Here is a 23,730-nt window from a genome sequence, read left to right as displayed (position 1 = left end):
ACAAAATAATGCGTAGTTTAGCTATTTCCAGAATGGAGCAGATCATTCATACATTTTTGATGTTGCTTAGAAGCATCATTGGGTTATAATGGGTTAAATAGATTTACTTCTGCGCATTTACTCTTTAATAATAAAAGTTAATTTGAAAAGCGAGGAGGTATCAGCTTTTATTTTATGTCGCATGTTACCTGTTATAATCGTTCTCGTTTTTAGTAACCTATGAGGACGAAGAGGTTCTTAACCTCAGGGGTCCATCAATATTGACGTTCGTCGTATTTTTCAAGAATGCCCTCCCAAGAGACGGCCCCGATCCGAGATATTATTGATGCATCCTAAAGGATAGGCTAAATTTATTTTTTCGGGTCATTTGGTCAAATAACGTGACATAAATTTTTGGGTCCTCTTTTGCCTGACTAAAAATTGCCGAGTAGGTGTCTGCGAAAATGCAAGAAATATCGTTCAGTAAGGCAGTTCTAATAAATTTAACCCTTTTTTTACTGGTAGCCATTCCGGATGAGGCAAACCCCTTAGTAAAGCGGTCTGTGATCCCAAAAGATTATTGGAGAAAATTTCGTTGGCACTGAAACTTGGCTCTCATTCCACAAGCGGAATCCCATTGGGCCGAAGGGAGTAGCTCTACATCCATCAAGCAAGGAGAGGATTGAGTTGAGAAGATATTCATTACGAAGACGCCATATCTCGAGTCGCATACGATGCAGATAAAGATTAGCGGGTTCTGTGTGGGGAATGAGGTTCAGGCGCTCGACGGATTGAAAGCAAGAGCCATCCAAAGCGATGGCAAGGATTTGATAAATAATTTCTGATTCCTGAAAAAAAAAGAACTTTATCTGTTACCGGCGAGAAATGTCTTACATCTAACGGAATACGGTAAAGGAGAACCCGGCCTTCTGAAATAACATATATTTCCGGATAGTTATTAATTATAAAATCCGAAAAAAAAAATTCAAAAAAGAAACGTGGCAGATGAAGAATTGCAATGAAATGCAAAAAATACCTTTTTTCCCCTAAGCATGAGTAATTATACCGATCATGACAAAAATATTTATGACATTAATAATCCAAGATTGGTAAAGGGATTGAATTCTTGTTTCAATAGCTTTTAGCAGTGGTAGTAAATTAAATATGCCTATGCATCGCAATTTGTAGCAAATAATTTACCTTTAATATCATTGTAATAGTTAAACGTGTTTGGATTGGTAACATAGGTATAATCTTCATTGCAATTAGCGGTGGTTTAAAAATTTTAACTCTCGGCGTTACTGTGAAATTACAAGCAATACGAATACGTATAATTCAGCTTGCGTGCGTAAGCTGCATATGCACCAAAATTAGCTTGAAAAGCCTTGTATTATAATTTTCGAACTTAATTTAACGCTCTTGACTATAATTGAAAAAAACATTTAGGTATGTATTCTATAATTTTTAATGATAAAAAAAAAATTAATTGGACATGCCTTTATCAACTGATTTTATTTCCATTAGGAAAGGTAAATATATTCTTTCAAGTGATGCTTTTACATCTGCGACTCTATGTAGAAGATTGTGATACGTATTACGAGCTTTAATTTCGATATGAGTTTGTACCGATTTCTGTCCCTGAAAGATTTCCAAGAGAAGAGATGGGCATCGTTATTCGGCTATCTTTATTTTTGCGTTTTTCAACATGCGCTTGTTACCGTCTTCTACGATAGCAAATGTCCCGCAACACTTTAGGTTTTGACTCCGGGCGTTCAGTTTATGATAAAGGTGACGTAAATACGAGACGAAATGGAGAGTGGTATGAATCGGTAATTATGTTCGGTGATTTCCAGCATCCGCAGCGAAGGTGATTAGCGCTCTTCATTTCGCTGCGGTGTTGGATGTTCGCAGGAATCGGTTTTGCGACCGCAAAATAACGATCCGACCGCCGCGAAAATTTTAATGCGGAGAGAGAGGCTTGCGGACTCGGCGAAATAAACTGCGGTCGTGGGGCGGCTCCCTTTGCTCCACCCGGCCGAAGCCCTTCTCCAAATCCCGTCCACTCATCGCCGTTTCGTCTCTCTGCCTTTGTGGCGTCCGGCGCCCACGGCTTAAGCGTCCGTCCGGCGGCGGTGAGGTTTGTAGGTGCCGACTGCTGAGTCGGACATAGGGCGGACGCAGCGATGAGGTCTGTAATCCACCGCAACCGGGCATTGGAAGGCCGCCCCATTGGAATACGAATCCCCGAACAAACCATCCCCAACTTACCGATGCGATGCCGAGAATTTAGACCGGACTCGAAAATGCCTTTCTAGCATATGACCAAGGAGCGTATGTGTACTTACTGGTCGTTCAAGACCGGCTCGGAAGTTTTGCTTGAACATCCGAATAAATCCCATTTTAAAAACTGCAAATACGTAGAATAGAATGTCGAAACCAGGGATGGAAAGTGAAACGAAAATATTTTGTTTCGACCCGAACGGAAACGAAAATATGAGGCCAAGGTTTATTTTCGTTCCCGCACGAAATTAAAATGTATGTCTAAAATCCTGTGAAAACATGACACTCCTGGTATTATAATGTTTTAACAGGAATATTTTTGAGCAATTATTTGACGGATTCCCACGTAGCAAGTCACTTATTGTTAGTTTTTCTGTTATTTTAAGATTGTATTTATAATATGTCCGTTTCGATATCATTGTTTGATTAACATTTTTTCTTTCTATTTACAGGTGAGTGTTTCCATGAATCTTCAATAACAGTCAAAGAGTTTCCTGCGTTGGGGAGTTTATTATGTATGTGAGTAAAAGCAAGTTTCCGCCATTTTAGATATTAACAAAATTACTAACGTGGATACAAAAATTAAGAAATCTTTTGTCACAACTTTGAACTTGTGCTGCGTATATTTTCTTATTTTACTTCATACTATTGAACTACGTAATCGGTTGCGTCAACTGGAGATTATTTGCGTGGGGCCACGTGCTGGTTCGGCTAGTGTTTTTAAGTTGCTATGGGATCTTGCAGTGTCTTACCGTGTGATATTTAGATTGCAAAATTTAGTAATGTGCCATCAAATTTCCCTGTAGTAATGGCTTTGAGATTAATGCAAGCTATTCATAGGGTGTCGAAATAATGTCTTACTCCAACATTACTTGGGCGATTACGCTAAGAATTTACTACAGCCTAAACTGTTACGCGAAATTGCCGACAATGTTAGATTTTCATTTCACTTACTGCATTATATTGTGTAAATAGTTCTTTTTGTTTTTTGCAAAACCTTATTAAACATAGGAATATTGCTAAACGGCCTTCATTTTCAAATATTTTCGTTCTGTGAACGTGATGCAGCAAAAACAACGGATGCTTTTAAACTCACTCTCCCGAAGTCTTGCCGTTTAAAAAGGCACTGGCCCATTAGAAAATTGATTGAAACGTTTTTAAACATTATTTATCTTGCATGACTAATCAGTTTAATTAAAATTTGGGTATTCTCAAATGGGACAGGGAAGTGATATTAACGAACGAGTGGTTTTAACTATAGGGAGATTATTTGCCGTCAGCAGCTTAATATTTGTGCGATTTTGAAGCATATGATGACTTAATGTATTTTGCAGTTGGTACTCACCATTTATGGAGGTGCAACTATAAAAAATAAATTAATTTTTAAAAAATATTTGCGGGACATCTAAGTATACTTGAGTTTTCTGTAGCTGTACGCGCAATTAGTTAGAAGTCGAGATAGAAAGTATTACCTACTTCGAAGCCATGCTAGATTCAATTTTGGGTCCAAAGATCTCAGAGAAAATTTTCGCGGCATTGATCACACGCTATCAGGTCACTCTTTTGGCCGATTCAGCAAAAATGCTTTGAGGCCATATTTTCCTGAGGAACGGCAGATTTCCTTCCCTTAAGATTTCAATCTCTGTGGACCCCTTTTGAATAGGGTCAGCCAATGTTCTTCGACAGGCAGGTCACTGCCTCTCGCGTTTTACGATATAGCCGACGAGTGAGAAATGTAATGCTCTTCCCGAAATTGGAGCCAAGGAAAGGCATTAAAACATCGCTATTAAGTGCGGAAACCCCGCAGTGCGGGGAACGCGGCTTTTGGGAATCAAATCTGCAATATTGAGGTTCTCGTGAAAGAGGTCGTTTCGCCTTTGGTACAGATGTGAGGAATTCCTGAAATGCCACGCAAGTACCTTCATTTTCCGACTGCGAAGTCGGTTCAAATTCTATGCGTCTGTATGCAAAATTTTACCGAATGGCTTGAAACAATTTGCTGAATTTCGGGAATCCGAAGCGAAATTGAAGCAATATTCCTCTTCGAGTTTTTAGGAATGTTCACATTTTTTTCAATTATTTTTACTCATAATTTCATTTGAGGCAATGGCCTTTTAGGTAAAATAGCAATCTTCTCGCTATTAATCGTATGAAAAAGTTTTCTCAAGTAATAAGCCTTCGGGCCAAAATCCTTGGTGGCCCAGTGAAAGCAACTGGCTTCCCTATTCCGAATGTCAGTCAGTCACACACGTGAAGGTTAGTCTGGGGTAAGCTCTATCCTTATCTGTCCACACCAACCTTTGGGTTGAAGCACAGAGTGAAGTTTTTGCATGAATCGAAACAATGCGACTTCCATTATAATGACGAACCTCGACGTCACCCCATTCCATCGTAAGACAACGATGTTGCTTGTGAAGTTAGCGTGTTTACGAGAACCATATGAGTAAAACCTATTTAATCACAGCAAAATATATGATAAAGTTTATGGCAGAGATAAATATCGTAGCTATGAGTATGCTTCATTCGATTTTTTGAGTATCTCGTTTGGGGCTGTTCTAAACATAATAACAATACTTCCACTATTAAGTATTATTATCACGTGTGGATAAAAAAGGTCATTGATGGACCTGTGAATAAACCAAATATGCGACGTTTTTCGTTAAATCGTACTTTTCGAACTTTTCCCTTCACATATACAAAAAATGTGACGAGCTTTTTCATTGACAATTTTATACGATACATTTGTAATACGGGAAGATGTATAAGTATTACATTTGACAATTACCTCGTACGTGGAAAATCCTATTCAGCTCCTTAGATTTTTTTGGCTCAACCTTTAGAAATTCGGTGAGCTATTAATTATTATTCAACAAGCCCTGAATGCTTTAAATCTACATTTGTAGATGGTAGATTTATGCTTAGTTAAGTAGAAAGCATCCTAACCCTCCTTGTTTTTACTCTGATATTCATTTCCTCATGGAAATCTTGAAGAGTTGCGAATGTGAAGATAAAAAAAAACGATATAACCTGCGGAGAAACTCTTCCCATAAAATTAATTTGTCTGTTACACTTGTTCTCGCAGAGCTTAGGACTCGCCTGAGACCAGGATTATTTTCCCGTTCCCTTCCCGCATCTGAGAGGGCTTTAATCACCTAACTCATCTCTTCGGCGTAAATCCAGAATCTTAAAAAAAATAAGCCATCGACCTTCAAATTTTTTCGTTCCATCCCTTTTGGGCCCCAAGAAGCGCCTCTCTTTTCCTTCATGGGATCATATACGTTTCCTATCGGCCTCTCTTCTTACACCTTATCTACGTCCCTTTTACTGGAGTGCCTTTGGCCTCTACTTCCTTACTAAGCGCCTTTGAATCTTTCCTCTGCGACCAGCTACTTTCACCTTCACTCCTTACGCTATCGATATATTATCATTAGCCCTTCCTTTTAAAGGCTGGTTCATCTAAATTAATAACTTTAAATAGATTTTTTCACGTAGGGTGTCGATGTTTAATATGATGAGTTGATTACATTTTTGAGTAGGATTTAAAATTAATAATTGTGTATCGAAAATAATTTTTTATTTAAGTGGCGTAATAAATGACTACTAAATGTAGGGTGCTTTCTACGTAACTAAGCATAAATACACCATCTACAAATGTAGATTTAAAGCATTTAGGGCTAGTTGAATGTAAATCAATAGCTCACCAAATTTCTAAAGGTTGAAACAAGCAAATCTAAGGAGCTGCTGAATAGGATTTTCCACATATTTGGTAATTGTCAAATGTAATACTTATACATCTTCCCGTATTGCAAATACATCGTGTAAAATTGTCAATGAAAAGCTCCTCATTCTCTAGATTATTCCCCAGCTCCCTTTCGAATTACTCCATTGCACATAATATACTAATTTTCTTCCCCTCCGTTGTGGAAATTTTTTTTCTAGCTCATGGCTTCCTTGTAACAATTCCCTCGTACTTAGTCACTATCTCACCTCTTCATTTCATCGTTCTCTCTTCGGCTTCTGATATTCTTCCGGATTTAGTTCCCCTCTTCACATTTGCTATCGTCTTTCCTTCGTTCCTGAGTTTTCAAGTGGTGCCAAAACATTTTCTAAGATTTCATTTAACATGATGTCTATTTTAATTCTGATGTGAGAATCGAAACTTTGTCTGGTCATGATTGCAAATCAGCAACACTTTATTGTATAATTTTACATTTGGCGGCGTGATTGTAAATCAAAGTTAGTGAATGGTATATTCTATGCATGGAACTCAATTATCTTATGAAATAAATCTCTTAGTTATTACTTCGTTTCCATCATAGTAGTTTTTGGAAACCAATTGCTGCACCTAACGGCGTAATGAATGAATTTTAATTTTGTAGAACATTTTTATAGTATCCACAGTGTCAAATCGTGGATCCCTTCCTCTAATAGTATGTAAGCGTGTTAGTGAGTGGATAAAGGGATATTGTCTACCATAAAACCTTTGAGGGGAAAATGATTTGGTATAAGGGTACTTCATTGTATTCTCCAAGATAATGCTTTTATTTTTAACTTTGACGTATTTAACATATTAATTTTGTGACACCACCCGCGGCTTGCATGTTTTTGCTTGTATTTTATTTATTTCCATTTAGATAAACTTTCCTCCTATCAAAAAACATGCACAGGTTGAAATATTTCGGTGGATTTTTACTGATATTCTCCAAATTAGACTTGTTAATAGTGCTCAAGGGTTTTTAGAAATGCCTAAATCATAAATGACTTCATGGCATAATTACATTTTTAATGTTGGTCGTTTTAACGCGACGTAATTTAGAAAGTTGTGAATGCTAAAATTATTCTCTTCTTCGTCCAATTGAAGCTAATATGTGTCCATAAATATCTTTGTTGTCTTAAGCATGATTAGTACTCGGTTGAGCGATTTTCTGCTTTTTTGCATGTGACTAAGATTGAAATGATAAGCCCGAAGTAATATGATTGATATCAGAGGTCTGATTGGCTGAGTAATCTGACATCACTTGTTGTCCATTAATTTATTTCGATTTAAAAGTTTTATTTTCAATGAATTTCATTCGCGCGAAGAGGTAGAAGCATTAGGATCTTAGGTCTCCCTGGCGAGTTTACTCCACCACTTATTTTCGGGTTTTCACCGGGTCAGGCTGTAATTCCGTAATGATGATGGGAGAGCTGAGCATTGAAACGTCGGCTATCGAAAAACTGACCTTGTGCAGGACCCGAGAAGTATTCCTACAATTTGAGGTATCAGGTTTATGGAAAATTTATTCGCAAGTATTTCTTTTGATAACTTTTCTTTTTCTCACAATGATACTGAGGTTGGACCTTCGATGTTGCTCCCTGCTCTTTGTACAACGCAGCAACCTTCAGCGCTCTTGCTAGTGTGTACGTGAAGTTCCTCTTAGGATGTAACTGCCCCCCCATGGCAACAAGAGTAATCCCCTCGAGTGAAGAAGAAGTCCGTACGCAACCTCGTTTTTGTTCCAACCCCATTCCTTTTATTAATGCCCACTTTCGTGATGGGCGGGTGGGAAGCTTTGGATGATGCAAGAGATCTCAATTCAGCGCGAATGGGGATCTTCCGTCGCTTAGACCACACGCACCCTCGAAAAACAGCGAGCCAACCCACCGACTGCCTCTTCCCAATTTCCTCTTCCTCGCCTCCAATCCCCTTATCACATTCGTTCTCCTTCCGTTCCTCCGTTTCCATCGTCTCCCCGACATCACTCCTACTTGCCTCTGCACCACCCTTCAAGCTACTCTCCCTTACGCGGTAGTAATCCGCACCCTCTTCAACCCCCTCCTGCTCCCTCCCATTCTCTGCTCAATCTCGCAGAGCGTCCTCGCCCCTTCTCGGAATTCTTCCTGCACTCTAACGCAGGGAGCGCCTTACGTTAAGAGTGCTGGCAATCCTAACGATTTTCTTCTCCCAGAAAACCTTCAGCACAATTAAATGAGCCATGAATATATTCTTTAAAAAATTATCCAACGAACGACGACCAGAATTTACTGCCTGTCTCTCCCTGTTCTGTTTTATCCTTCAGATTCCACCATATTTCACATTCACCTTTTACTGTGGTTGTTCTACGTCTGCTTCTGTCACAAAACATGCAATGTCGGTAAAACATTTATTTTATAACGTATAAAAATGAAATTAATCATCCATGAATCACATTGCGTGTGTTCAATCATAATTTAATCTCTCGTAAATAATCTTTGGTATATGCAGAGCGTAATACCAAAGATAATTATTACGTAATACACGCTGTTACAAATATCTCAATATGGGATCACATGAACCAAATTAGCAATTTTATATTCGCCCTAGACTTCGTTTAGGAGTAAAAATTTTCATTTTGTCCTAAATTTGGATGCAAAACATAATGAGTTCCATTTTTATGGTATAACCTACTTTATGAACAGGACCTTGGTTCTTAACACGTAAATCTGAGTGAAAAAAACTACTTACAGACCAAAATTAGTAGCGTTAGAATTCTTAGGTGCTTTCTCTTGGCAAAACATTGGTCAAATTCCCTCTATGACATGTGGCTAAGATATAACGCTCCTCCTGGTAGCAGATTGAGGTCCCTATTCCTGTAGATGATGATATGACTCGAATTTACGGCTACTGATTAAAAAGTCGTCTCTGAGGCTTGCAATAGCCATAAACACTTGCATGACTTTCACGTTGCTGGTGGTCCTTAGCGAGCGATATCTTCCCAGCTACCGTTTCAGTTTTCATTTTATGTTTTAGCCTCAGTATTTAATCCCAAATTTTATTCTTAGAAATTAAGAAATTCGGATCTTTATATGTACGCTAGGAAATATTAGGGATTAAAAAATGATTTATTCCATGAAAAAGGTCGTATCAACACTTCTCCCTACTGAATTAGCCATAGAGTTTTACTTTGGCAGATAACTGAATCATTTTAGATTATCTATGGCAATCATTTGCAAATATTCAGAAATTAGGCTTGGAACGTGGCCATTGCTTTAATTTTGCCAATGTACACTGTTGAATTAGATCATTGTGAAGTAGAGATCGCTTTTCTCGAGGTACTAATCAGTTCCTAAGTCGCCCCGAGTTAAGTCAAACACCAAAAGTTTCTGTGATGGAAGTTCCAAATTAGGAGACTGTGGTGTAGAGCTCGGAAAGTTTGCATAGGTTGGCAAGGCTCGCGTTTGGTGAGAGCGGACATCAGGATACCCGTTAGGGAGATTTCTGGGCACGTGTTAGGAAAAGTTTTCTCGCTAGCATAGCATAACGCTCGAAGTGCCTCAGCCTTAGACCGCGGTGTCTTTCCAGGGCCGTCTCTAAACATGTTTCAAGTGCAAGCGAGCAGCATTCAGGCGACCCCCTCAAAAATAACCTGAGAGGTAGTCGGGATGCTCTCTAGATACATTTTAAAATAAATAATTTAGGAATAAGGGCCGAGACTTTAACATCAGCGCGAACTTGTAACGTCCTTGCTCTAATATATTGAATGTGATATTTTTGACGCTTAAAAGCCAATCATATACAAAAATTCAGAGTACTATTACGAATGAGCCAGTAGGTGACGGTCGACTGGACGAGTATTTAAGTAGATGACGGAGGGGCGTCCGACGGGCGATTCCATTAAAGAATGACAATAAACCGAGTAGTGGGGATATGGGTATCCACTTTACGATATATCCTTACTTCTACAATAATTTTGTGGAGGAAATCAACCCTCAATCTTTAATCTCCTCGTTTTATTAGTACTGAGCCTTGGAGTGAGCGCTTAGGCGCCACCTTTAGCTTGGCGCCCTTCGGGGACGCGCACTTTGCTTACCGCTTAAACCGTACCTGTGTCTTCCCTTCGTTCTATCTCCTCTTACGAAGCCACTCCACGTTTTTCTTCATCATCATCATCATAGGTCAGCAATCCTAAGATTACTTTGACGCAGCTCTCCATTCCTCTCTCCTATCCGCTAGCCTTTTTATAGCGAAGTATTTCTTCTCTTTTACATCCTTTATAACCTATCCTATGTAATTCATTCGGGGCCGTCCCTTGCCCTTATTCCCCTTCACCTGCCCGTCTACGATTGGTTTCATGAGGCCATCATGTCTTATAATGTGGCCAACTACGTTGTCCCGTCTTCTGTTTAAGGTTTTTAAAAGACTTCTCTTTTCTCCCTCTCTTCTTAGCACTTCCTCATTACTTACACAGTCTGCCCATTTTTTTCTTCATCATTCTTCGGTAGCACCGCATCTCGGATGTTTCCACTCTTGGCTCTGTTTTTCTTATGCCCTTTTAATTTCGTCCCACGCCAAGATGTTACGCCCACGCACACCTCTCTTCACCTACTCATCTCTCATGATCAAGTGACCCCTTCTCGCTCTTGACCTTCTGCTCTCTCCTGCTTTCTCTCCTCCAGTGGAGGCGTCGCATCAAGGTAGGGTAAATAGGGTTGAATCAGACCACTGTTAGGAAAAAGTTTGATTTCCACATCCATGGAAGTGATGGAATTCTGATGCCGTAATCAGCTTATGTCTATGTAAGATCAAGGGATCATGGGAATCTTCTAAATGAATTCAACTGTTCATCTCTGAGGACGAAGAGAAAGTCGCCCTTCGAAACGTCGGGAGACATGGAGGTTCAGCTTACCGGGTGGAAAACCCGAGAAACTTTTCTGCAGCTGTGTCCAATTTCAAATTTAATGTGTAGGCTGATTTCATCAAAACATTCAGGGGCGGAGTTATTTCTTGAAGTGACTGTATGGTCTTATTCGTCCGCGCAACTGGGTGGTGATTAAGACCACATATGAGGGTGAAAGGGGCAAATAAATTGGCGGCATCAGTAATGATTTTCCTACAATTTTATTCCACAGAATTCTGCATCAGCAATACATATAATTACCACTTTTGCAGTTAGAAAAAATGTACTTATTATGATACATAGCTTTTTAAATAGAATTGAGTAGGGTTGTGTTTTGTATCACCTGCCACATTGATTTAAATTCCTGGGAAAGCTTTTTCATTTCACCCGAATGAGTATTTTGGCTTTGTAACATAATTTGGTAATTTTGGTACTGATATTTTTTGAAGGCTCGAAAAAGGAGCATAATGCAGTTGGTATGGTATTTATTTTCCTTTCAGACAAGAAAAAAGTTAACTTGAGTAGTTGCTAAATTTTCACCATACCCGGGATGCACACTAAAATACTATGAGAAATGCCTTACGTTTTACCTCTTTGATAGGCTGTGGAAGCGTATCCTAATGCTATACCTTCTCTAATAGTGTTCCTCACAGACAACAGTGCAAATCAAAAAAAGCATGCGGACACTCTGTTCTCGTTTCGTGTTTTCGAGTGTTGCCGTAAGAAAAGAGCACACAGAAACACTACCTGAAACGCAGTCAGCCTCAAACGGCGCAGTTTCGGATCCAGGCTGGGTTTTTGAAAAGCGCCTCATATTCACTCGCCGGTCCGATTCATCCACCTCTACCTGGCTCAAAGTGAGGACGTTTTGCTAACTTCATCAAAGGTAAAAGCTTCCCACCGACCGAATACAGCCCTTCATTTTCGCAGCATTTGATGTTGCTGTATTGCGCGGTATATTGTTGAGTTTGACTTACGTATACAGAGATTCTTGTTCGCTAATTAATCTTATCATTTCGATATACGGTATTGAGATTACGTAAATTTAATTTATTTTCATGGCGCAGAATGGTTCCCTGTGCCTAATTTATTGAGTTTTCGAATGAAATATTTGATGATAAATGTAAAATGCAAAATCGGCTAAATTTTGTGGGAAAATTTCCTATAGGTTACCCATTCCTCTGTGTTATCCATGACTTCCATGAGTCGAAAATTGTAACAAATTTGTAACTTTCACGCTTTTTAAGAATTAAGTGGTAATATAAAGTAGTTGAAGGCAATATAAATCTCCTACCGTTTCCATGCTATGATAATCTCGCAGAGTTATAATAATTCCTTTCGCTCCTCGTTATATCAATAAAAGTTAAAATAAATTCAAGACCTCAATGCTTTCAGTGTAAAACCTCCCAGATGTGCTTTTTTTCTTTGATCGACGGAAATCCAAGCCCTCAAAATTAAAGTTTCATATCGACTTCTATTTATTTTCCCCTAAAACGTGATGTGTTAATTAAAACAGTATACAAATCCTAACTGGAACATTCGTCAACTATTCTCCACAAGCTGATTGAAACATTCAAAAATATTTATTGCCTCCACGTGGACCATTTTCATAGTAATCCTATGAGATTTGTGTACCCCATTGCGCGGTTTATGAGGCGGTGAGTATGCATGTATTATTCTTGTTTTAAGCGAGGAACAGAATTCCGGATCGCAAATTTTGCATGGTGCTGTTTGCAATACCGCGTTAAGGGATTCACTCGCACGCACGGCTTAACGCATTAGGTTTACGTGATCTATGGGAGGGATATGCGGAAGCGTATCCTAATGCAATACCTCCTCTCCGCCCAATAACATTCCTTACCTTCGTTATTTACTCTTCTCTTCCTCATGTAGTTGTGACCTCGCACTGCGTAAACTCCTAATACTCCTATTATCTCTTTCCACACCATTATATTTTCCCTACCTTAACCGACCGGCTCATGTTATCTCCATCCATACAACTTTTGACGATTATCATCGATACTACGCCCTGAGGGAGTGCGCAATATGCTCCACGGAAATTTTCTTCTTCGAGGATTTTTCTGGATGACTTTTTTGAGGTACTCCCTATTTTGTGTTCATTTCGTTGTAGTTTATTAGTTTGGATTTGAGGATTATGGATGCTAGTTACATTTTGATTACCATCCTGTCCCTTAAGCGCAAAAGAAAACTTGCCATCATGTGTATGTTTACTTTGGTAAATGTAGCAATATCGTGCACACACTGAATGCCGTTGTGAGTGCGTGAATTCCTCTGTGTATGTCCTAGTTAAAATTATAATATGCCATGAGGAGTTCGGACAAGGTATTTGATGTGCGAGTTCTGTCCAAATTTTTAATCTGCTGGCCAAAAACAATTAGTTTGATTTCTCGTTCAAGTATAATTTTGAGTTAGAAATTCACACATTTTTTGTAGTTCCTATTTTTTTGTTCAATCCCAAAATATTCAAAGTCTACAAATTGTGGAGCATGCATTCGGTTATTCCATTGCTGTGGGCACATTATAAACATTGATTTGTCGCACGGAACGAGCACAGGGTGTATTTTGGAGAACAGGATGAGATATGTTCCGCACACTCCATCATTTTTATTCGCGTACATGACTCGGAATGGGCCAACGTCTCGAGTCTCTTTTCTTCATTCCACCCCCCGCTTCTTCTTTATATGCTGGCCCTGCCTTTGACCAAACTGCCTGCACAATTTCTTCCTCCTTTTCGTGGAGACTCGGTGGCGCAGGGAGGATCGATGCGGGATCGTGGGAAGAGAGGACAATTTGAGCGGAGGGAGCAAAGAGTGAGGCGAGGAATGGAAGTGGGTCGAGGAGAAAGCGTGCGTGAACGTCTCGCTCGGGAAGAGCAGACGAGAGGAAAGTGAGTTTCACACAGTTTAGCACGAAGCATGAAATTGTGAGGGTATTTTCTGGTATCGCTTTCTAGTAGTGATGAAGAGCGATTGCCACTAACGTCTGGCGATGGCAATCGATAATTTTTGGTCCAGCTATTGAAGCATGCACAACAAATAGTCTAGGTTACCTATCTCTTCTATCTTTATTCCTTATTATTTAAAATTATTACTATTCCTTACCATAAATTATTTATTTCCATCGCATTTTAGCCTTCCCATAGTGACAGCTCTCTATAGATTCCACCTATTATGAGTGTAAACGGTGGCTGGTATCGATATCTATGATTATCAAGTAACTATCTGTAATTTTATGTAAATACCATTTTCATGCATGATTGCTTTCCAATGATGGTGGGGACAAGATAGTTAGCGTTTTTTTAGGTTTAATTTGTTAGGAAATGTAAAGGAAGAGTTTGAGAATTTCAATATTCTTCGCCATATGACTCTTATTTTCTTATTATTATCTTTTTGTATGCTATCGATAAATTTCTGTGCTACTTGCATTTTTTCTCATTGTATCTCGCTTTCTACTTGTGGCTTTGGGCTGTTGGTACTAACACATGACGATGGCAGTAGATAATTTTTGGTCCAGCTATTGACGCATGCACAGAAGAAATATTCTAGGATATCTATATCTCCGATCTCTCCTTTTCCCATGCTATTTCATTTATTTCACTTTGAATCTCCTCCGTATACTTCTTAATCTACCCCAAATAATATTTTTGCATGGTATCAATAAATTTTTGGTGCGTCTTTGATTGTTTCCCTTGCATTTTTGCTTTCCCATTGGGAGGGGTATCTATCGATATCGCTTCTAATGTGTGTAGTCGTTAGCCACTATCAATATGCGCAAATACTTTGAATTAGCTGTACATACTATTTTCATGAATGGTTTATTTTTTCGCTGGTGTTGGTGACAAGATTGGTAAACGCTTTGTTAGATACAAGTGGTATGGGAAATTAAAAGTTGATCACTAAGCCAAAGAAAGAGAATTTCGTTGTTCTTCGGGAAAATAATCACCACAGACGAAGAAGCATATCGCATTCTTTGTAGGACTATCAACCTAACTTTCTTCTACAGCTTTTTATCATTTTGTATTGAAGAATTCAGCTCTGCTGAACTCCATGTCATACATCTACATTATACCCTGCGAGCCACCTCTAGGGTGTTTGGTAGGGGGTCATAACTTAGTCCTATTCCGCGGCGAATAGTCAATAGCAAAATATGATTTATTAGGTTTTAAGGTGCCTTCTACTGTTCCTTCTTGAAGTTACAAGTTATTCATTAAACGGAAAATACAAATATTAAATATTAGTTGGTGCAAAATACGAAGTACTCAAATATTAGGTTTATGAAATCAGCTGTCTTTTACCATTGTGGCCATCATTTGTTGAGAGCACATATTAGTGCATTATAAGTATTAAAACTTTCCACCGCGACGAGGTGGTAGCCCAACGGTGAGGTTTCTATAAATATCTTGGTCGAAAGTCAGGGGAAAATTGGAAAGTGGGGAAAATTAAAACTGACAATGTGTTTCCACTCAGATTGCTATCGACTCTGAAATCAATCGGTATTTTGTAATACAATATTTTGGTATTGTTACTGATATTTGGGATCCTGCAAAGAGCTGGGAGATGATAAACTGAAGTTGAAGAGAGAAAAATAGAATATAGAAATGGAATGTAAGTGAATTGGAAAGAAAGCGTGCGTGAACCTCTCGATCAGAAAGAGGAAAGAAAATGGGTAGAGAAATAAGGAGAAACCAGGATAATATCTACAGCGATATTCGTTTGATAAGGAAACAAATCTATTAAACGTAGGCTGGCGTATAATCCCAAGTTTTCAAATAGGAGTTTGTGAAATACCCTGTCATTTACCATAGTTCTCTTTATTTCTTTAGTAAACCTCTTAGTGCATTATTAGAAGTAATATAACTTCCACCGCGATGATGTTACATTCCAATGAAAAATTATGCCCAAAATTTAGATTGTGTCTGTAATTCTCTCTAAAAACTTTTAATTTTGGAAGTGAGGGAAAGAATCTTTCTTTTCACCTGGCAAGCAGGGAAAATAAAAACTGGCAAAACGCATCGACCCCGAGGAAAGCTATAGATTCGGTAATCATTCGGTAGTTTATAGTCAAACCTCTTTGTTTTGGTATTTTTTTAACGGATGCCTAAAATCGTGGCAAGAAGCTGAGAGATGATGAACTAAAGCGGAGGAGGAGAAGGTATGAAGTGGAATAGAAGTGGGTCAGAAAGAAAGCGTGCGTGAACCTCTCGATCGGAAAGAAGGAGAAAAAGGGGGAGAAAAAGAAGGAGAAGCAAGTACAAGGTGAAAGACCAGTGAATGGGTTGAGTGCAAGAATGATAGCGAAGATAAAAGTGGCACTACTTTTGAACATTATAATGTTGAATCCCATCGAAAAGCAGTATTCCTAAAATTTAGTTGTGTCTGTAATTCTCCCTCGAAAATTTTAATTTTGGAATTGAGGGGAAGAATCTTTCTTTTCACCTGCCAAGCAGGGAAAATAAAACCGGGAAGGGCCGCATCAACCCTATATCAAACCCGAAGCCCGGAATGGGCTGTCGATTCCGAAATCAATCGATAATCAAACTTTTGTGTTTTGGTATTTTTTAGGGATACCTAAAATCGTGGAGGAGGTACGTAAAATCCACAAGGAACTGAGAGATGCTAAAGTAAAGCGGAGAAGGAGGAGGAGGAGATGGTATGAATGTGGAATAGAAGTGGGTCAGAAAGAAAGCGTGCGTGAACCTCTCGATCGGAAAGAGGGGAAAAAAATGGGGAGAGGAAGAAGGGAAGGAAAAACGAGGATGAGATGAGAGGCGAGTGAATGGGAAGAGTCCAACGATGAAAGAGATGAGGGAACGGTTCGCTGAAGGATGGAAAGGAAAGGAGTAAGGAGGGAGTGGGGGGAGGGGAGTGTGTGTGTATATATATGAGAGGTGACGGAATTCGGGGGAGGGGGTCAAAGGGATGCGAGCGGACGGGTCCTTGAAATTCTCGTGGCTTGGAAGCAATGAGAGGAGGATTCGACGCGGAGAAATGAAATCCTTCCTCCAAAGTATAATCTTTGATGTCGTTAGAGCGGCAATACATTTCCATATCACTTTTTTTCCTTTCTCACTGTTAATAGAAATGATCCCGATGTTGCCAGGAAATGGCTGGGAAAATATTATTGGTGTAACCTGGCTTGTTCAGTGGCCCGATCAATTCAAGTAATTTCGGATATAATATTGCACTTGATTTGAGAATGGTATTGATTATTTGGTAAACTTCTTGATTAGATAAATATCTTCTCATACTTGAAATACTTAACATAACTCTTACCTCTTAAACGACGTGACACACTTTAAACAAATCAAAATCCATAGGTACGTGGCTAACAATTCGTACCCTGTTACTAAAATAAATACTCAAAGATAATAACCAATTATAAAATCTTATTCGATTCTCCAATACCTAAATGTATCTTAGTAGGTACGAAGGTAGAAATTATTGCATTCGAAGAAAGTATCTAAACATACGAATTCATACACGCCTTCTCTTTTCCTAATGTAATACGGGCGCAAGAAACGTGATTGTATTTTATTGTGTTTGGCAAGTGACTGTGATAATTGCTTGACCTGGGAAATTCCAGCGGTATAGTGATCGTCGCTACGTATCGGCTTAACCATTGTGGTACGCTCATGAACTGGATAGCAGTTTCAAAATCACACGGTATTTTGAAGATCGGCCGTTCCAGGAACCTCCTGTTTCCTCCTGCACGATAGGGAAAATTAGATAAGTATTTTGCGTGTAAAATGAAAGATACTCTGTTAGCCTCCGCCGTTTAAGTGGCGACAAAAACATAATTTCAGTGCAAACGATTTCGCATTCCATGACTACGAGGCATACTTGAGAGGGAACAAGTCTTTATGGGAAAAATACTGAATAGGTTTAAGCTTTCCCAAGGTGGAGTAATCCACAGCCACCGCGCTTATGTGCGCCCGTGTATATTTTGCTATATGTATACGCTGTATCTGCCACAATTCTTGTTGAGCATGACAATGCCGCAAGTCCTCCATGTTAATACGAAAGATTTTTGTATTTATTTTTAAGCTCACTACCATGTTGCTTTTGAGCCTCGATTTGCTCTCCATAAAGTCCTTGTTAAGAGTGTGTAACAATCTCTTCCCGCTTGTTGCAGTTTTATGACGAATGGCAACCATTTTATTTGTATTTACTTCGTTCGTGGGTCAAATATTTCTGCGTTGGATTCCAAATGTCTTATGTGCGTAAAAATAACTATATTAATTTTAAATCTTCAATTATGGCTATTTTATGGTAATATTAGTGAGTTACTGTCGATGTAGCATTTGAAATAAAAAAATATAATTTAGTAGCTTTGAATTCACTCTTGTTTAATGTTAAACGTTAATTTAAAATAATTAAAATACGGTTAATTAGATTCCATGGATAGATAGAGCATTTTTTACGAAGAAAACTTTATTTTAGAGTTATTTCCTTGCTTCATTTCGTCTGAAGCCACGGTTTTTTTTTGTTTATCCACGACACACGTAAAAATTTGACGTTGAGTGGGGCCCTCTAACCCCTGCTCATTTCATAGGACTCACGGGTAGTGAGCTTCACATGAGACTAGGCCTATGCTGTGTAAAAAAACTTCGACTACGCTGTCATTATATCGTCTGTCCGCCATTTTCGACGTGCATTAAACGGTTTAATATCTCTGTAAATGTGACTTAGTCTATTGAATGAAGTTTTGTAAATTACACGTAAAATTTTATTCCGTAAACCCTGAGCGGCATCTACACATGTCAGTTCTCAAGTGAAATTCTTGGACACGGGTAAGTAGAAACCAGTTGGGATTTTCTCGGGTTTCTCACCGAGTAATTTTTTCCGTATCGTCTACCCATGAAAACTATTACCGGGTGTACAACCCAAGAAATCTTCCTTGCCGCTATTCGCCGAGAAAAAATTAGTCTAGGTTTATTAGGAAGGGGAGAGATGTGGGATCCAGCGAAGGAAAATGTCATCTGAGAACTAAAAAAATATGTATAATAAATAAATAAATAATATGCAATATAATAAGCAAGAAAGAAATTATCAGCAGAATAGCCCAGGCGAAGAGAGCATTCCACCAAAAGAGAGACCTGCTTACAGCGGGAAACTTAAATATGGATGTAAAGAAACAATTTATAAGAACCTACATCTGGAGTATGCTCCTATACGGAAATGAGGCATGGACAATGACCGCAGCGGAGAAAGCAAGGATAGAGGCCTTTGAAATGTGGTGCTACAGAAGAGTGATGAAAATCAAATGGATCGACCGAGTTAGTAACGAGGAAGTCCTAAGAAGGGTAGGAGAGAAGAGAAGCCTCGTGAAAACCTTAATAAGAAGACGGAACAACCTTATAGGCCACATCTTGAGACATGATGGCTTGATGAAGACAATCGTCGAAGGACAGGTGGAAGGCAAGAATGGAAAAGGAAGACCTCGAACAAAATATATGGAACAAGTAAAGAGAGATGTGAAAGAGAAGAAATACGTAGGAGTGAAAAGATTAGCTGATAGGAGAACTGAGTGCAGAGCTGCGTCAAACCAATCCTAGGATTGTTGACCAGTGATGATGATAATAAAAAGTAAAAAAATGTAAATTGATCAAAAGAAAATAGGCCCTCTCAGTTAGAACACCACTACTAACAAAAATGAGTGCAGCATGTCATTTTCAACAGATATACCTGGACATAGCTATGAGGGTAAAAAGAGTAAGAGCTTACCAGGTAGATAATTTTTTTATTTACAAAGTTTCAACATATTAATTTAGCCATTAATCACATGTCCTCCAAAGTTATGTCGCATACCACTGAAGTTATACCCTGGAGGGGTTTGCTTGGTACTGTGAAGATGCAGATATTGTGAGTGGCGGATTAAGAAAGGGGAAAAAAGGTTGGGATCGCGGATTATGAGGGAGCGCCACGGGAGTTAGGAGCAATGAGGATTTGGGTCTCTCTCTCTCTCTCTTTCTCTGTGAGAGGAGAGAGGGAGGAATTGAGTCGGTTTGAAATGGAATTGGAAAGAGCCTCGAATGGAAAGGGAAATTGGAATGAAGGGAAGCCCGCCTTGTGAATCCTGTAGGCAAGATGAGAGAGGGTGGATAATCGTTAGCCTCCATTCAATACTGTGAATGGAAAGGGGTGAAACTTACGAGAATCCTCCGAGTAAAGTGAAGAAACATTCCATGAAATTGATTTTATGTTATAAATGTTGGTACAGGCGGTTCTAGGCCCAAATCACAACAGCAATCGCTTGGGACGCCAAACTAAGAGGTATGTGGCCGTTTGAACATCGAATTAATTTTGCTCGATGATCTATTTTTGTAGAAAAAGCATCTATTTACTAAAAGGTTTTTTATTAATGTTTTAAGTTTTTAATTAATTTTACCGTATTAATTAATTTGGTTGAGTTATAGTATACTACTAAATAAGGGTGGCAAAACATATAAATTATTTTTAAAATTTCACCTCGAGTTTCACTTTTAATATTTAAAAAATTGAATTTCATTTCATAAGTCTAATCAAAAGACCTTAAATACATTCGTACTTTCTAGTCTGGATTAAGTGAATCAACATGATATTTCGCTTGGGTAGTCAATTATCACCTTTGATATCGTCTTGGTTGGAGAAATAGGGGAAGACTCAGGTCGGGAAGTCCTCGGTCCAAATACATAAAAAATTTTAACAGCGTAATTGGAAATACTAACAATACCATTTTCTGGTCCGCAATTCTGAAGTAACACACCTGTGATCCAGAGAGTGAATTCAGGCCCCTTGGCTTGATTTGAGAACTTTACATCCCAATGGACGTGAGCAGGGTAAGCCATATGCTGAGTGAATTTGGGGCGTAGGTTTTCGCAGTGCGAACTGTAACATGTTGAAAATTTCGTTGCAAGCTGCATGTTATGCTTTGCCACCCTTACTTTCGCGGCCATTGCTGGGCGTATCTTCAGGAATTTAAACATTAGGGATCCGCATCTGCAATAGAAAGTTTTAGAACTTTAAATCTTTATGCCTACCTATGAAAACGGTGCTGAGCTGCCTGATATTTCGGCATCCATTGTCATTCACATTCCATCGCGTGGTTAATTAAAAAATCTTACTGTTGTCGTGTTCTGTAAAAAGAAACTTTCTAGTGTTGTTTCTTTTTTTGTATCTTAAAATGAAAAAACTTCTCTGAGAGGGGGAAATTTGTTCCCAATTATTTTTTAAAGCCTTTTACTCTGCTTTCATTGTGGTAAATATATGCTAATAAATTATGATTTTCCCGCAATTTAGCTTAAAAATGCATTGAAAATAATCATCTCATGCTCAGATTTTCTAAATTTCTGATGGGCGTGTATGGGTGTTCCCGGAGACGCCGTGATCTACGCCTATAAAGGATCGGAGGGCGTTTTTGGGGTGAGAGAGAGGACAAAGAGAAAACGAATTCCATCGAGTGAAGTGAAAGGAGACGAAATTACGGGCATGCTGCACGGGTGAGGGGGAGTGGGGAGGTTGGGTGGTGGTTCACTGTGGGAAATGGGAGAGGAACGGAACAGACCACTGGAATTTAGGAATAGAAAATGCAGGGCGGGTTAAGGAGGGATTTCGGCGTGAAAGAAGGGGAGGAAAATGTCCCTTGGAGGACGCAGTGAGAGAGGAATTGAGAGAGGAAGCAATGGAAAAGGCGAGCAAGAGAGGGAAAGAGTTGAAAAAATGCGAGATATATGCTTCACTGAATATCTTTTGCTGAAAATTCTCTTAATCCCATTAAAAAAAATTGAGTTTGCGAAACTTGTGTTAGCAAGTCCCTGAACGATGGTTGAAATACATATTAATGATAAAAGTAATAATAAATTTACTTCTTCAAAATGTCTCAAATTCACTGCATCGGTAAAAAAATATAAAGGAGCTTTAGGTAGCTTCAGAGAAAGCAATTATCCTTACTTAATTTGAAAAAAAATGCTAGTGACAAAAAATTACTATTTCAAAAAATTACATTATATCTAATTAAATATGAAAAGTGGTAAATAACTTATCATGTGAAGTAAGGGTAAGTACAAAGAGAGAAATAAATAATAGAATACAAGAAAATGAAGAAGCATAGATTTTAAGACAAAACATAAACTTTTATCATAGATCAGATTGCGCATGTCTTGAAAAATCTTTAAAGTATCATCATGTATCTTGAAATGAAAAATATCGAGTGAAATTCGTGGGAAATATGTGCTTTGGCTGCATAGTTGTAATATTAGGTTAATGAAAAGAAGTGACGTCTAAAGCACAGCAATGTTTTCCTGTGTAAGCCGTTAAAATGAAACCACGGAGTCTTGAAACGATTGGGTCATAAAACCCCTGTGTTTATGATACCCAGGTCTCTCCTTGTATCCATCCGGGCTTCTCTATTGATGCGAGCGCGATATTGACCCAATCAAACAAATTGACCTCGTGACCCAAAGATCAAATGTATGAACCGTGCCAGCGATAGGGGTGCTGTGTCTCCATCTACCAATGGTAGCCACCTTTGTTTCGCGACCGTGTTTCCGACGTTCTTAATTGAGAAAAAACTTGTAAAAATACTGCAATTTTTATTCTTGCGACACCCAAATCTTAGTTGTTAAATGCACCGTGGCCCTGGTAGCCATTCGAGCCTCTTATTTCTTTTGGATTTGAAACAATAGCAATGCTTTTACACATGATAATTTCGTATTTATGTGTATTGGACTTCAATTATGTAGGTATATATTTCAATGCACAATTGTGGTGTGAATTATCAGCCCCGTGTTATCTTAATACGGTGAAGTAATATACGGACTCTACCTCATTGTTTTCCACGTTTTCGAACCAAATGCATTGTTCAAGAAATATTCGTTATACGTACTTTTACCTCTGCTAGATTGTTTATATAAATATGCTCATAAATACGGCTTCTCGAGTTATCCACGAGGAAACTACATTCATTACTGTGACTTAGTGTTCTTCGACCGTGGGGATGATGATTGCGTTGTGATTCTTCAATATTTCGTTGATAAGGCGTATACAATCTCAATCTTACGCACAATTTTCATTGGTCTGCAAATTACTTCATCCTCCGTATTGTTTTGATTTTGTGTAATATTTTTCACGGAGTAAGTCATTAAGGGTCGATATGCTGCTTTTTATGCTCTTTTCTTATCTCTCTTCGAAAGGGTAGAAAGTATAATATACCGTCTGCGAAGGAGGCTGCCATTCGTTTCCTTTGATCTGGTCTTACTGGTCGTTATAGCGATACGATTCTTGTTGGTGGTATTGCTAATACCGGCCAACTCAATAGGCCAAAGGATTAAATCTCGCATTGCTTGGTCCTCTTATTCCTTTGGCGTGGTTGCTCCTTGTAATAACCCTTAAAAAAAACATCTTTTGAGAGTGCTGTATGAACTCGTTAATTTACAGAATAAAAACCTTTTTTACAGCGATCAATTTTTTCCCTTGTGCTGCCTGGAGGAGAATTTTAGCGTAATGATGCATTCCTACAAAATATTTGTTGAATTTATTTTTTACTTGCATCAATCTAGAATCAAAGTAAAAGAAGGAATTGACGAGGATGAAGAGTAGAGAGGCAATGTTGGATGGGTGACATTTCCTTCGAATATTTTGTGATAGTGTATTTATTTGATATTTTTCGACTTTTTCCATTAGGAAATTCCATCTCGATGATGGATATCTACATTATCCCATGAATTCCCACGAATTCCTGAGGTTTGGAATTGTTGCCGGAGTTAATGAAAAAAAGCATGAAGAGAAGAGGAATTTTCGTTATTTGATAGAAAATTCCAAAAACTTGTTCCAAAAAT

At 38.6% G+C, this 23,730-nt stretch overlaps 1 protein-coding gene across 5 annotated transcripts in view; it reads left to right on the top strand.

Annotated features, from left to right (window-relative positions):
• The window catches only part of LOC124153507, an 881,184-nt gene that overhangs the window by 93,028 nt on the left and 764,426 nt on the right, over positions 1-23,730 (top strand). The window lies entirely within an intron of this gene.

Source organism: Ischnura elegans, chromosome 2 (assembly GCF_921293095.1).
Source record: "Ischnura elegans chromosome 2, ioIscEleg1.1, whole genome shotgun sequence".
Classification (NCBI taxonomy): Eukaryota; Metazoa; Arthropoda; class Insecta; order Odonata; family Coenagrionidae; genus Ischnura; species Ischnura elegans.
This window is presented reverse-complemented; position numbering and strand designations above follow the sequence as displayed.